The 15,333-nt window shown below is 39.8% G+C and overlaps 1 pseudogene; it reads left to right on the top strand.

Moving 5' to 3' along the window:
- Positions 1 to 2,392: 2,392 nt before the first annotated feature.
- Positions 2,393 to 14,869, top strand: LOC136127893 (ATP synthase subunit alpha, mitochondrial-like; annotated as a pseudogene).
- Positions 14,870 to 15,333: the final 464 nt, after the last annotated feature.

Here is a 15,333-nt window from a genome sequence, read left to right as displayed (position 1 = left end):
GTGTGTGTGTGTGTGTGTGTATTTTCTTGTACTGTAGATTTACTGCACGACTCTCAGGTACCTGTAGAATGGGTTTTTAATTTCTATCCCATATTCCTGTCAGTTTGCATGTTTTTCTTTATTCTGTTAATATGGTGAATTGCATTGATTGATTTTCACATATTGAGCCAACATTGCATTAAATGTTATAATGTGTTATTTATTTTTTATGTTATTGGATTCAATTTGCTACTATTTTGTTTTAGGGGTTTTTAAATCAATAGATTTATGAGATTTATGAAAAAAATTAGTCTGTAATTTTCTGTCCTTGTAAGTCCTTCAGTTTTGGTATTGAGTTTATTCTGATATCATAAGACAACTTGAAAAGTATTCTCTATAAGAGCATGTGTAAGATTGGTATTATTTCTTTGTTAATTTAGAAGTCACTAGTGAAGTGATATGGCCTGGAGATTTCTTTTGGGGAAGGTCTTTAATTATGGGTTCATTTTCTTTCATAGGTATAGGGTTATTTAGATTTACTTTTAATTTTTGTGTTAGTTTTAGTAAGTTGGTTTTTCTCTATTTTTCTTGTCCATTTAAATTTTCAAGTTTATTGGCATAAAATTGTTGGTAATATGTTATTGTCCTTTTTATATCTACTGCATGGTTTGTAATGATGTTGCCTTTCATTTATATTAGTTTTTGCTTTGCTCTTCAATTATTTCTTAGATAAAAGGTAGCATTTTATGCCCACTGTCTGTGACATGATTTATACATTTAAAAATATATTCTCGGGCTTCCCTGGTGGCGCAGTGGTTGAGAGTCTGCCTGCCGATGCAGGGGACACGGGTTCGTGCCCCGGTCCGGGAAGATCCCACATGCCGCAGAGCGGCTGGGCCTGTGAGCCATGGCTGCTGAGCTTGTGCGTCTGGAGCCTGTGCTCCGCAACGGGAGAGGCCACAACAGTGCGAGGTCCGCGTACCACAAAAAAAAAAAAAAAAAAAAAATTTTATATATATATATATATATATATATATATATATGTATATTCTGGAGATCACTTCATAGCAGTATTCAAGAGTCTTTCTCATTTTTCAGCGTTGCACAGGACTTCATTGTGTGGCTGTTCATACCTCCAGTCCCCTTTTAATGAATGTTTGGTTTGTTTTCAGTCTTTTTACTGTAACAAATAGTGCTGAAGGGAATACCTTTGTATGTATGTATTAAAACAAACTTGCTGGTTATGATCTCATTTATATGTGGAATCTCAAACAAAAACAAAAACCAAGTTCATAGAACAGATTGGTGGTTGCTAGAGGCCGGAGTTGGAGGGTGGGCAGATGGGTAAAGGGAGTCGAAAGGTACAAATTTCCATTTATAAAATAAATAAGTCGTGGTGATGTAGTGTACAGCATGGCAAGTATAGTTAATAATACTGTATTGCATGTTTGAAAATCCCTAAGGGAGTAGTAAATCATCAAAGCTCATGTCACGAAAATAATTCCGTAACTATGTATGGTGATGTATGTTAACTAGACTTACTGTGGTGATCATTTCACAGTGTATACAAATATCGAATCATTATGTTATGTACCTAAGTTGTATGTAAAGTACCTAACATATAAAGTTGTATGTCAGTTATGCCTCAATAAAAAATTAATTAAAAAATTTTTTGCTAGTGTTATCTTTGGGATAGATTTCTAGAAATGGGATTTCCTAAAAATGGGGGAGGGGCAATAACTATAGATTAAATTTAAGAGCTTTAACAACCAAATACAGTAGATGATCCTTGATTGGATCCTGCTGTGAAAAAGTGAGCTATAAATAACACTGAGGACGTGGGTAAATTTAAATATAGAATGGATGTGAGATGAAACTAGAGAGCTATTTTCATGTTGGGGAGGCAATACCATTGTATTTAGATAGGAGAATTTTTTTTTCTTTTAGAAGTGTAAAGTATTTTGGCATAAAATGTCAATGTGTGACATTTACTTTGAAAGAGCTCAACCACAATAATAAAAAATGAAATAGATTGATAAATCAATAAAGCTAATATGTCAGAATGTCTACAGTGGCTGAATCTTAGTGGATTTATAGGCATTCATTGTACTATTTTTTTCTACTTTTGTATATGTAAATTTCATAATAAAAAGTAAAAAAATTAAAAAATTATACAGGCATATATATTATGTATCTAGTGAGTTATTCTTGCATTATTTTATCTTTACATGTGACTTTATCCATAGTAAGGATTATTTCTTAGAAACATTTTGTCTGATACTAATATAATTATCTCATAATCCTCTTACATGGTATCTCAAGATACTGGTGTAATTTCTTTTGGTTAATATTTGCTTGGAAGTCGGTCCAGAGGTTGCAGCTGCAGAGGAACCACCCAAGGAGAGCTGCAAAGATGCTGTCTGGACACGTGGCCTTGGGCTGTGGCTTGCACCCTCCCTTGGCAGGCCAGACTGGTCTTCAGAATGCTTTGGGATCATCCTTCATTGCCACAGGGAACCTCCATGCCTCTTAACACTTGTCTTCAGAAGACTGGCACTGCTGAGATATCCTCTGTTTTTCAAGAGCGTAATCTTGGAGCCAAAACCTCTGTTGACTGTGAAGAAACAGGATGTGTCTCAAGTATTGGTGATAGTATTGGTTGAATACACGGGCTGAGGAATGTTCAAGCAGACGAAATGCTACTGTTTTTCTTCAGCCTTAAAGGGTATGTTTCAACTTGGGAACTGACAATGTTGGTTTTGTTGTGTTTGGACATGATAAACTAATTAAGGAAGGAGGTATTGTGAAGAGGACAGGAGCCATTGTGAATGTTCTAGTTGGTGAGAAGCTACTGGGTTGTATAGTAGATGCCGTTGGTAATGTCACTGATGGCAAGGATCCAGTTGGTTCCAAGACCCAATGGTGAGTTGGCCTGAAAGCCCCTGGCATCATTTCTCCAATCTCTGTGCAGAAACCAGTGCAGACTGGCATTAATGCTGTGGATAGCTTGGTGCTGATTGGTTGTGGTCAGTACAGGCTGACGATTGGTGACTGACAGACTGGCGAAACATCAATGATTGACATAATTATTAACCAGAAACATTTCAGTGATGGATCTGATGGAAAGAAGAAGCTATACTGTATCTACACTGCTATTGGTCAGAAGAGATCCACTGTTGTCCAGTTGGTGAAAACACAAATGTGGATGCCATGAAGAACACCAGTGTGGTTTCAGCCACTGCTGCTGACACTGCCCTCCATCAGTACCTGACTCCTTATTCTTGCTGTGCTGTGGGAGAGTATTTTAGGGATAATGGCAAACATGCTTTGATCATCTGTGATGAATTATCCAAAGAGGCTGGTGCCTCTGCTGATCTGCAGACCACTCAGCTACTCATGAGGTCCAGCCTGATGATGTGTTTTATTTACACTCCCATCTACAGGAGAGAGCAGACATAATGAACGATTCTTTTGGTGGTGGCTCCTTGACTTCTTTACCAGAAACGCAAGCTGGTGATGTGTCTGCTTACATTCCAACGAATATCGTTCCTATCAGTGATGGACAGATCTTCTTGGAAACAGAATTGTTCTACAAAGGTACCTGCCCTACCATTTACATTGTTTTTTGTGTGTCCTACATCAGATCTGCTGCCCACACTAGGTCTGTGAAGCAGGGGCAGGCACCATGAAGTCGATATTGGCTCCTATGGTGAGGTTGCTGAGTTTGCCCAGTTCAGTTCTGACCTCCGTGCTTCTACTCGACAACTCTTGAGTCGTGGTGAGTATCTGAAGCAAGGACAATATTCTATGGCTGTTGAAGAACTCGCAGCTCTTATGCTGGGGTAAGTGAGTATCTTGATAACTGGAGCTGTTTCTATTTGTGTGTGTGTGTTTTGTTTTTGGTTTTGCTGAAGTATATAAAAAAGCAAATCTTAGATGGCATGCTATTTTACCCAGCCACTTCATTATGCTTTGAAAGACAAAATTTTTTTCCTTAGGTAACCGCAAATCCATTTTTACATCTAACAAAGGAAATAAAACATTTCTGAGGTTTTAATATAAACTATTAACATTTCTCCAATTGTCTCAAGAAATGCCTTTTTACAATTATTTTTTTCAGATCAGAGTCCAAACAAGGTCCACATCTTGAATTTGGTTCTTAGGGTCTCTAGGATCTCTTTTCATCTGGAGGACTGCTTCTTTTCCCCTCCCTTATTCCATTTACTCCTTTTTTTTTTTTTTTTTTTTTTTGTAGTACGTGGGCTTCTCACTGTTGTGGCCTCTCCTGCTGCAGAGCACAGGCTCTGGACGCGCAGGCTCAGCGGCCAGGGCTTACGGGCCCAGCCACTCCGCGGCATGTGGGATCTTCCCGGACCGGGGCACGAACCCGTGTCCCCTGCATCATCGGCAGGCAGACTCTCAACCACTGCACCACCAGGGAAGCCCCTCCATTTACTTCTCGAAGAAAGTGGGTCAGTAGTCCTGCTGTCTAGAAGTGAGATCTAAAGACTCGATTAAATTCTGTTTCAAGTTTTGACGAGACTAGCTGTAGGTGATGTTACAGACTTTATATTGTTTCATCACCTGGAGAACTACATAGTGTCAGGTTGTCTCACGTTTGTAGTAATGCTTAATTCAGGTGGTGACAGCGTAGTTCCTTCATTGTGAAGTTTCCCAACAGTCTTTTAACTAATGATTTTAATATCTATTGATGACTATTGTCTGATTCATTTTGAAATAGGGGTTGCAAGATGGTGATTTTCTAATTTGATCATTACTTCTACATTTATTAGCTAGAAGTCTTCTGTATAGAAAAACTTCTGCATCCTTTAGGCTTATTTGGTTACCCTGAAGTACTGTTCATACCGAAAAGACAGGAAAGATCTTTAATTATTTCCTTTAAATTATCCAATTTCCGAGTAATGTGTTGGTTACCTAGCAACCTCCATGCTGTCCAAAGAATCTCTCTCTCTGTCTTTTTCCTTTTTTGCATGTCACTACGAACTCATGGCTTTACACATTCAATGTATTTATATCCGTTGCAGTCGTTTGATACTCACATTATTCTATTTTGGCCACAAGGGGGAACATTTTGATGTTTTCTGTATTTATTTAATACGGCAATATTAGCTTTTGATAGCTTCCTTGCTTTCTATCATAATGTGGTATCCCAAGCTCAATTGGTACATTTCCTGGAATTGACTGTTGAAAAAAAACCCTGAGTCCTTTTAGTGTGTGAAGGTGTTTTGAGACCAGAGTATGGAATTCTTGTTGCTACTTGATTATCATTGTTTCTTGGCCTTTCAGTGGACAGTTAGAAAATAAGTACCTTTTTAAAAATAAAGTTACAAGTTTATACTGATATTTACAACCACAATTTAAAATTACAAGGTTTTTAACTGACATTTTGGTGCTGAACATTAGTCCTTAGGAGCTTTAACCTAGTTTCTTAGTTGTATTATGTTAAAATATATTCATGTTAATAATAATACAATTGTTACTATTAACAATAAGAATACTAAGTGACATTAGGTATTTTAAGATTTGTTTGCCCTTTTAATATTTTTGTCCTAGGAATGTATTGCACTAAAAACTGTATAGTCAAAATATTTTGTTCTAAGATCAATTGGAATAATTCTTTTCTCTGCGTGATTTTTGTTACCAAACTGATACACCATTAGGTTCATTTGTTTCAGTTAGTTTTCAACTTCTAGGCATTGGTTTTTATTTTCTTAAATTTAGTTTTGTGTTTTGTGTACTACCTCCTTCTTGAAGCAGTTCTTTAAAAAATTTTTTTATTGACGTATAGTTGGATTTACAATGTTGTGTGAGTTTCAGGTGTACAGCAAAGTGATTCAGTTATACATATATGTACATATATATATTCTTTTTAAGATTCTTTTCCATTATAGGTTATTACGGGATATTGAGTATCGTTCCTTGTGCTATATTGAATATTACTATATTTGTATATAATAATGTATATTGCTATACTGAAATACTTCGTTTACTTTTCTTCTGGGACACTACTTTTTCTTGCATTTTATTTTTATTTTTTTTCTGTCTCACTTGGGGCTTCGATTAAGTCTCCTTTCCTGGTTCTTCCTCCTCTTCCTGCTCTTAACTTTGGAGTGTACCAGGACCTCTCCTCTGTTTATATTCATTTCCTAGTGAATGCATCTTGTCCCATGGTTTTAAATACCACCTATTTTCTGATCGCTCACAGATTTATATCTCAGCCTGGGCTTCTTCCTTGAATTGCAAATCTAGATATACAACTTTTTTTTTTTTTTTTTTTGCGGTACGCGGGCCTCTCACCATTGTGGCCTCTCCCGTTGCGGAGCACAGGCTCCGGACACGCAGGCTCAGCGGCCATGGCTCACGGGCCCAGCCGCTCTGCGGCATGTGGGATCTTCCCGGACTGGGGCACGAACCCGCGTCCCCTGCATCGGCAGGCGGACTCTCAACCACTGCGCCACCAGGGAAGCCCTAGATATACAACTTTTTATTCACTATTGGCACTTGAATGTCTAGTAGGACGTCTAGACTTAGCATATCCAAAGATGAACCCTCAATTTCCATCCAGCTGTTCCTCTGGCAGTCTCCCCTGTTTCAGTAAATGGCAACTCCATCACCTTGCTCAGGCCTAATACCTTGAAGTCATCTCTGATTCTTTTCTCTCATATCCTGTACCCAATTCACCAATATATCCTGTCAGCTTCTACCTTTGAAATATGTTAAGAATCCAATCAATCCTCCATTTCTCACCAAGTCCACTGCCATCACCCCCAACTAAGCTGCTGTAAATTCACCTGGATTATTGTAATGGCCTTATAACAGGTCTTCTTGTTTCCATCCATGCTGCTTTACAAGGTATTCTCTGCTTGGCAGTCAGAGTAGGCTGTTAAAAGTCATTCCTTTGTTCAAAACTCTCCAGTACAGTTCTTCAAAATAATCTAGGTTTGGGGAAGGTGGATAGAGGTATAGATGGCCATGTATTGCTAATCGTTGAAACTGAGTGATGGCAACTTTAAATTCATTATATTGTTCTTTTATTTTCGTATATATTTGATACATAAAACAAAATCCAAACTCTTCAGAGGCTTTACAGTTGTCTATAACTGCACCAGTATGGTAGCCACTAGCCACCTGTGGTTACTGAGCAGTTGAAATGTGCTAGACTGAATGTAGATGTGCTGTGAGTATAAAATACACACTGGGATTTAAAGACTTCTTAAGAAGGAAAAAACGTAAAATACCTCATTAATATTTTGTTATATTGATTATGTATCGAAATCATATTTTGGATATGGTGCTTCCAATAAAATACAGTATTAAAATTAATTTCATTTTGGACTTCCCTGGTGGTCTAGTGGTTTGGACTTGGTGCTTTCACTGCTGTGGCCCCGGGTTCAATCCCTGGTCGAGGAAGATCCCACAAGCTGAGTGGCGTGGCAAAAAAAAAATTGTTTCTTTGTATTTTTAAAAATATGGCTGCTAGAAGATCTTTATATGTGGCTCACATCATCTTTCCATTGGATCTGTGGCCATGCTTTCTCTCTGAACTCATCTCCTACGTTTTTCTCTCTCCTTATTTTTTTTGGCCACGCGTGTTGTGGGATTTTAGTTCCCCAACCAGGGATTGAACCTGGGCCCTCGGCAGTGGAAGCGCAGAGTCCTAACCACTAGACCTCCAGGGAGGTGCCTTTTCCTCTCCTTAGCTCACACCACTCCAACCACACCGATCTCTCTGCTTAGGACAAGCAGAATACATTTCTGTCTCGGGACCTTTGCACTTGCTAACCTGTCTGCCTGGAGGTCCCTTTCTCAGTGTCCTGTGACTCACTCTCTTGTTTCCGTCAGAGATACTTACCTGATCTGTATAACACCTCATCCCCTTCACTCTCTATTCCCCTTAATCTGCTTTCTTTTTCTTTGTAATACTTATCACTACTGACTTGTGTTTTGTTAATTTGTATTCCTGTATCCTGAGCACCTAGCATAATGCTTACACAGCGTAGGGCTTTTGGTAACAATTTGTGGAATGGATGTCTATAGATTGTGCAAGTAATTATGTTAAGTTCAATACTGATTTCTTCTGCAATAAGGTTCAGGTTTCCTAAATATATAAAGGGTAAAAATTATTAGAGTAAAATAAACTTTAATTATAACTACATGAAATTCCCTGCATGAGGAAACAGATGCTTTATAAAATGATATAAGATAGCTATTTTATTCCCTTCAAAGGGATTAAGGTAAAATAACCTTATACTAAATAATTTTTATGTATTTGTATAGTTAGTAAGATGGAGAGTTTAGAGATACTTAGGAGATATTCAAGAAAGTAAACAAAATACAGACCAAGACTTACTTAAGGGTCAGAAATGTTTTTTATCCAGTAGATAATATCCAGTTTCTCCAAGGAGTTTTCCAAATTCTCTTATTAGTCTGGCATTTTTATTGTATTCATGGTAACCCAGTAAAGTGGGCTATGTCAAGGAGCTTAGAAATTTTTTTGGACACACTGAAATTTTTCTTGTGTTAGTAATTATAACTTGCTCTGTTTATAAAATAACTTTTGAAGGCAGCCATTGTTTTTTATTTAAAATTAAAACTATGAAGGAGGGAAAGGAACCAAAAAAAGGAGAAATGAGAAAGGAATATTTTTAATTTATTGTCTTCATTTTAAAATATAAGATGACTAAATGTACCAATGAAATAATTTAAAAGCAAGGGTACCTTTTCCTTATCTGAATATACTTGCAAATTCTGTTTTAATTTTAAACAGTCTTGGTCACAGCATCCCTTCAACTGTAACAGGAAAAATGAAATGACACCAACGAGGTGCGTGACAACTTGAGTTGTGAAATTTCAGTAGGCAAAACTGATGAATCAGGGCTAGCCTTATATTAAAGACGTTTAACTAGGACATTTGAAGTACATCCTCAGTGATTTTTTTGTTTTTGTTTTTTCCTCAGTGATATTTTGGAATATTATTTTGTACTTGTTTAACAAACATTTCCTAACTGTATATTGTATGTCAACACTGTACCAACTACCCAAGGTTACAAAGCTATACTTTCAGAGTGGCTGTCCTTCACTGAGTGCTAATTAAATGTCAAGTAAGTTTACAGAGATTATTTTAGTTAATCCTCGCAAAAGAGGTAATTTTATTACTCTCAGTATTCCAATGAGGGAATAGAGGCTTTCCAAAGAGTTCTGTTTTCAAAAAGTTTGCCATCTAGAACGATGAGAATAGCAGTAGATAGAATATAAAGTGCTAAATGCTACAATAAAGAAAGGGTGCAGAGGAAGGGTTGCCTTTGGAGTTGGGAATGCGGAAGGCCTTCCAGAGAACAGGATACTTGTTCTCAATTTGAAAGGTAGGGAGGAGTTTGCACGGTGAAGAGTGGAGAATATTGCCAGCATATGCAAAGACATTGAACTCTGAAATGATTTGAGCATTAGTGAGAACTTTTCTATAAGCCTTTGATTTATTCATCATCTACCACACATTCTGTATTTCCATATTCAAACAAAGATCTGGCTTAGGCAATGAGGAATCATCTGATTGAGTTATTATCAAGGGCTGGAGTGCCGGCAGGGCTTGTTCGGATTAGCATATGGGTTAGAACTTCACGTCCTAGGCTTGGGCCTTAACTTGGCAGGTCTCCTGGGGGTGGATTCCACACTGAATAGCAGAATGGCTAAGAAAACAAATTCTTGTGCCAGACTAGGTTTAAATCGCAGCTTTGCCACTTCTAACCAGCGGATGTGACCTTGGGTATGTTACCAGACATTTTTAGGCCTCAGTATCTTCATTTGGAAAATGAGAACAATAATGACAGAACCTACTTCATCATAGGATTGTTACGAGGATAAAAGAAGTTAATAGGGCTTCCCTGGTGGCGCAGTGGTTGGGAGTCCGCCTGCCGATGCAGGGGATGCGGGTTCGTGCCCCGGTCCGGGAAGATCCCACGTGCCGCGGAGCGGCTGGGCCCATGAGCCATGGCCGCTGAGCCTGCGCGTCCGGAGCCTGTGCTCCGCAACGGGAGAGGCCACAACAGTGAGAGGCCCGCATACCGCCAAAAAGACAAAAAAAAAAAAAAAAAAAAAAAAAGAAGTTAATAGATACAAAGCTCTGAGAATAGTGCCTGGTGCATAGGAAGCTCTGTATAAGTACTAAGAACTAGTATTACTTGAGACTAGTACTTAAACAAAAATGCTACTTTGTTCATTTAGAGTGAACTTTGTTCCTTTCTCATGGTGCTAAGAGTCTCCTAGGTCCTACTTCTTTGGTATTAAGATGCCTGAGATGCTAAATTTTGAATCAGAAAGTTGTTAGCTGGGAATCGGCATAGAGTATTTGTCCTAGGTCCTGGTAAAGGCCAGTGAGATATCTCTCCACCATAACAGAAACATTCTCTGTTCGTTGGGTTACATCTCTCAGAATCATTATCTTACTCCTTTGTTACTATCTGCCAGGCCAGATATAGCTAGTGGGTTCAGAGTCGAATGGAGATAAAACTTGGAAAGAACCCCAGAAGTGCTAGTTGTTAAGCCAGGATCTTTTTGATAAGACACGCAGGGTGACCCATCTGAGGCACTGCTGTCTACTCTACAGCCCCTGTGGTGGAAAATGGCTGGGGTTTCCCTGACTTGGAAGGACTTGGAGCAATTCCTGTAGTTCCTTGATTATTACAATGTCCCTGATAGACTAGAGACAGGGCAGGCTTTTTTACAGAGCTCTTGATGCATTCTTTAGAACCCTCAGCTGAGTAGACTAGCTCAGGACTTTGCTTGGAGCTCTCAAAGACATGTTTCAACTTTGCTGAGTTCATTTATTAGTTCTAACAGTTTTGGGGGTGAGTTTTTAGGGTTTTCTATATATAATACCATGTCATCTGCAAACAGACAGTTTCACTTCTTCCTTTGTGATTTGTATCCTTATTATGTCTTTTTATTGCCTAATTGCTCTGGCGAGTACTTCTAGTACTATGTTTAATACAAGTGGCAAGAGTGGGCATGTGTGTTTTGCTCCTGCTCTTAGAGGAAAAACTTTCTTACCACTGAGTATGATGTTAGCTGTGGGCTTATCATATATGACCTTTCTTATGTTGAGAAACATTCTCTCTGTGCCTAGTTTGTTGACAGTTTTTACCATGAATGGATTTCAGATTTTGTCAAGTGCTTTTTCTGCATCTGTTGAGATGATCATACAATTTTTAACCTTTGTTTTGTTATGTGATGTATCATATTAATCTTTTTTTTTTTTTTTTTTTTTTTTGCTGTACGCGGGCCTCTCACTGTTGTGGCCTCTCCCGTTGCAGAGCAACAGGCTCTGGATGTGCAGGCTCAGTGGCCACGGCTCACGAGCACAGCCGCTCTGCGGCATGTGGGATCTTCCCAGACCGGGGCACGAACCCGCGTCCCCTGCATTGGCAGGCGGACTCTCAACCACTGCGCCACCACGGAAGCCCTATTAATCTCCTTTGACTGTTGTTGCGGGTGTGTGCTTCTGGCTACATCTTGCCTGTTCTATATATCTATATATAATTATATATATTTGAATGAAACCCATCACATATACAGATGCCATGTGCACATAACCATAATAATAATTGGCAAGGTTAAGCCAGAGGAGGCCTGATCCTCAGAGAGTTGTGGAGTTGGTTAATAGAACACAGTTCCTTTAGGAGTGAAATGGATGGACAATAACAAAGGAATTTACTCAATATGTATCATTAAAATAAATCCACCTCAGGAGGCTGAGAGGAGTTGCTCCAATAAAGTCACGCTCTCTTGTTCTGTTTCCAAACTTGAGTCAGTTTCTCAACCCAGAAACCATTGACTGAGGAAAAGTTATGTCCCCAGGAGAAGGACACTGCAACACATGTCAAATGTGGTAATGATTCCCCTAGTCCTTCCCCAAAGGGACTGACCTCCAGGTATTTGAGTAATTGCACTGGGGAAAAGGGTAAGAATAACCCAATATTTGTTGGATGCAGGGTCTGAATTCACAGTGATATCTGGGATCCAAAGCACCTCGTATAATGGATGCATATGGCAGCCAGGTAATAAATGGACTCCTAGCCAAGGTTTGGCTCACAGTGGGTCAACAGTGTCATTTGTTTAGCCTCTGAATATTTTATTAGAGCGAATACTTAGTACTTCATAAAATCCCTCGCGTTGTGTTCCTGACCTACAGGACAAGAATCAGTATAGTGGGAGAGACAAAAAAAGAAAGAAAGAAAGAAGGAAGAGAGAAGAGAAGAAAAGGAGAACACCAAGTAAGTGGTAATCTCTGAAACTGCCTCTATCCCTCAGCCAAATAATAAATCAAAAACACTATCTTAACCTGGGGTGGTGGTGGAGGAAATTAGCGAGCCTGGTAAGTATCTAAAAGATGGTTGATTCCCATCACCTGGGTTGTAAAGAATGACAGCAGACTGCCACAAACTGCGCTAAGTCATAGGCTCAGCTGCAGTCGAAGTGCCAGGTGTGGTGTCCTTTCCATTGCATGTGAATATACTCCCAAGTACCTGGTAGGCAGACATTGATTGGGTAGATGCATAATTTCCATCCCTGTTAGGAAAATAAAAGATCAGAAACAGTGTGTATTCACAGGGAAAAGATGACGGTAGTTTTACCTCAGGGCTATTTAAACTTTCTTGTCCTTTGTCATCCAGTAAGTTGAAGAGGATGCCACAGAGAACATCACATTAATACATTATATCAACGGTAACATATTTATTGGACGATATGAGCAAGAGGTCGCTAACATATTGGGAACTTTGACAAGACACCCTCCCTAGAGGGTGAGAGAGATACCGTAAGAAGATTCAGGGACCTTGTCACATCAGTAATATTTTTAGAGTTCCATTGGTCAGGGGCATTCCAGGACATGCCATCCAAAGTAAAGGACAAATTATTGCACCCTGAACTTCCTAAACATGAAAAAGGAAGGATAATGCCTAGTAGGCCTCTTCAGATCTTGGAGGCAGTATATTCCAACTGGGAATACTGCTTCCACCCAGTGGCATGAAAGGCTGCCAGCTATGAGCAGAAAAGGGCTCTGCAGTCATGTAACCAGGCAAGTTCAAAGGTTCTAGACATCAGTGGTAGGAAAGCCGCAGTTTATGGCCACCGCCAATAGGGAATCACAACCGAGGCCCTAGGGGTGTTAGGATAAGGCCATGCCATCTTCAGTGGAGAATTATATACTTTATGAAAAATGAAGATAGTTTGTTGTATGCGATGATGATGTATGAGAGACGAGTTACCTGACCATGGGGCAAAATCATCTTGTGGTTAAAACTGGCAGTCTTGAGCTGGGGTTCTATCAGAACCATCCAGTCATAACTTGCAGCAGGTGCAGCAGTAATCCATGGTCAGATGGAACTGGTACATACAGGGCTGAGCAAAAGCAGGACCCGAGGGTTCATGGGAATCGCACGAGCAGGCAGCCCAGACCCCCATGTCACACCTACAGGTGTATGGGCCATCTTTTAAGACCAGATGTAAAAAGGAGGAAAAACCCAAACTTGGTTCATGGACTAGTTGCTTCTGTGGTTGCAAGCTGAAAATAGATAGCATCCTCCGTACAGCTCCACTCGGGTGGTACTGAAAGCCAGCCACAAGGGAAAATCTTCCCAATGGGCAGAGCTTCAAGAGGTAAAGCTTGAAGTCACCCCCTTTGTGTGGAGAGAGAAGTGGCCTGAGTTCAGAATATATGTGAACTCTTCTGGGGCAGTGAGAAATGACTGACTGTTAAGTGATTTGTGGAGAGACAGATTGGAAGATTACATGTAAGGGGTAGAGGCACGTGGCATATGGGAGTGGGCATGGAGTGTGAGCATCTTCATATCATACGTTAATACCACCCTAATGCTGACACGATGGGTACATAAGAAAAAGGGCTACGGTGGCAGGGATGAAAGCCATGTATGGGCTCAATGGTATGGGCTCCTATTCACTTAAGTTGATCTAGTGTTTCTGCTTTTGCCTGAAGTTCAACTTGCCAGAAACAGCGACCAACACTGAGCTCCTGATATGGCACAATCCCTCCAGGAGACCAACCTGGCATGTGATGACAAGTTGATCACGCTAGGCACAGTAACAGACATATTCCAGGTAGGAGATTGTCTTTCTTGCTCACGCCATCACCTTTTGAGGATTTATTGGCATGGCATCATACATAATTTCATGTTACACCAGGGGATTGACTTTATGGCGAAGGTGTTGGAGTGTGCCCACGGTCAGGTGGTCCACGGTCTTAACTCATATAGAATCACCCAGAAGCTTCCTAAATGATAGAGTATTGGAATGGCCTGTTAAAGGCACAGCTGTAGCATTAGCTTGGAGGTGTGGAGGTGATATTTTTGAGGATGGGGTATCACCTAGGATGCAGGATACACTTTGAGTTCAAAACATTTATATGGTGCTATGTCTCTGATAAAAGAATACATGGGTCTGGGAACCAACAGGTGGAAGCAGGAGTGTCCCTACTTGCCATTATTATTCCTGTGTCCCTGTTGTAATTTGTGCTTCCCATTTTAGCAATTCCTGTTGAATTATAAGCTGCAATTACCACCTAGCCCCTTTGGGTTCCTTGTTCCAAGAGACCAGCAGACAAGGAGTCACCATCCTGGTAGGAGTAATTGCTTCTGATCCATCTTTAATAAAGAACGTGCTGCCCCAGCTGCTGGGGGTACAGGCAGTAGACAGCTTACAGCTGTCAGCTCCTGAAGGAATTCTCATCTGCAGAGCCTCATTGCCTGGTCATGCCCCATCTGAGTGGTCATTGAACCATTCAGTGATTTACCAGTCAGCTTCACCTAGCAACTGCGAGATTCTTGTGGGGCCAGCTATGTCCAAAGGCAGTCGTTAGAAAACATCCTACATGCTAAACTCCATCACAGAGTTTACTTCCTGTGGGAACCCAACCTGTGATGAGTTGCCGTTACAACTCAGTTTTTATACTGTTTGAAAGTGCTAAGACAAGGTAAAGGAAAAGATTTTATGGGATTACTATTAGGGGTAACTAATGTAGTCTTTGGGACCTCAAAGAGTTTTTGAAAAACAAAAAACCAACCACTTAATTTGTCCCTTCAGAGTTAAAGATGTTTGTTAACAATAAGAGAAGGAGCTGCTTTTGAAATGGTCACGATATGAGAGCATTTTGAAAATGGCTATTTGTCTGTTGTTACATGAGTTTACTACTGAAAATGATGTCATTATAAGACCCCTCATACTTATAAATGGAATTTTTTGTCCTGCGTAAAAATCTTCCAAGGGGTTTTTTGTTTAAAACATATATGCACGTATGCACTATAAAGGATATTTCAGTGATCC

Source organism: Phocoena phocoena, chromosome 9 (genome assembly GCF_963924675.1).
Source record: "Phocoena phocoena chromosome 9, mPhoPho1.1, whole genome shotgun sequence".
NCBI classification, from domain to species: domain Eukaryota; kingdom Metazoa; phylum Chordata; class Mammalia; order Artiodactyla; family Phocoenidae; genus Phocoena; species Phocoena phocoena.
Note: the sequence above shows the minus strand (reverse complement) of the source record. Positions and strands in the feature narration are given on the sequence as shown.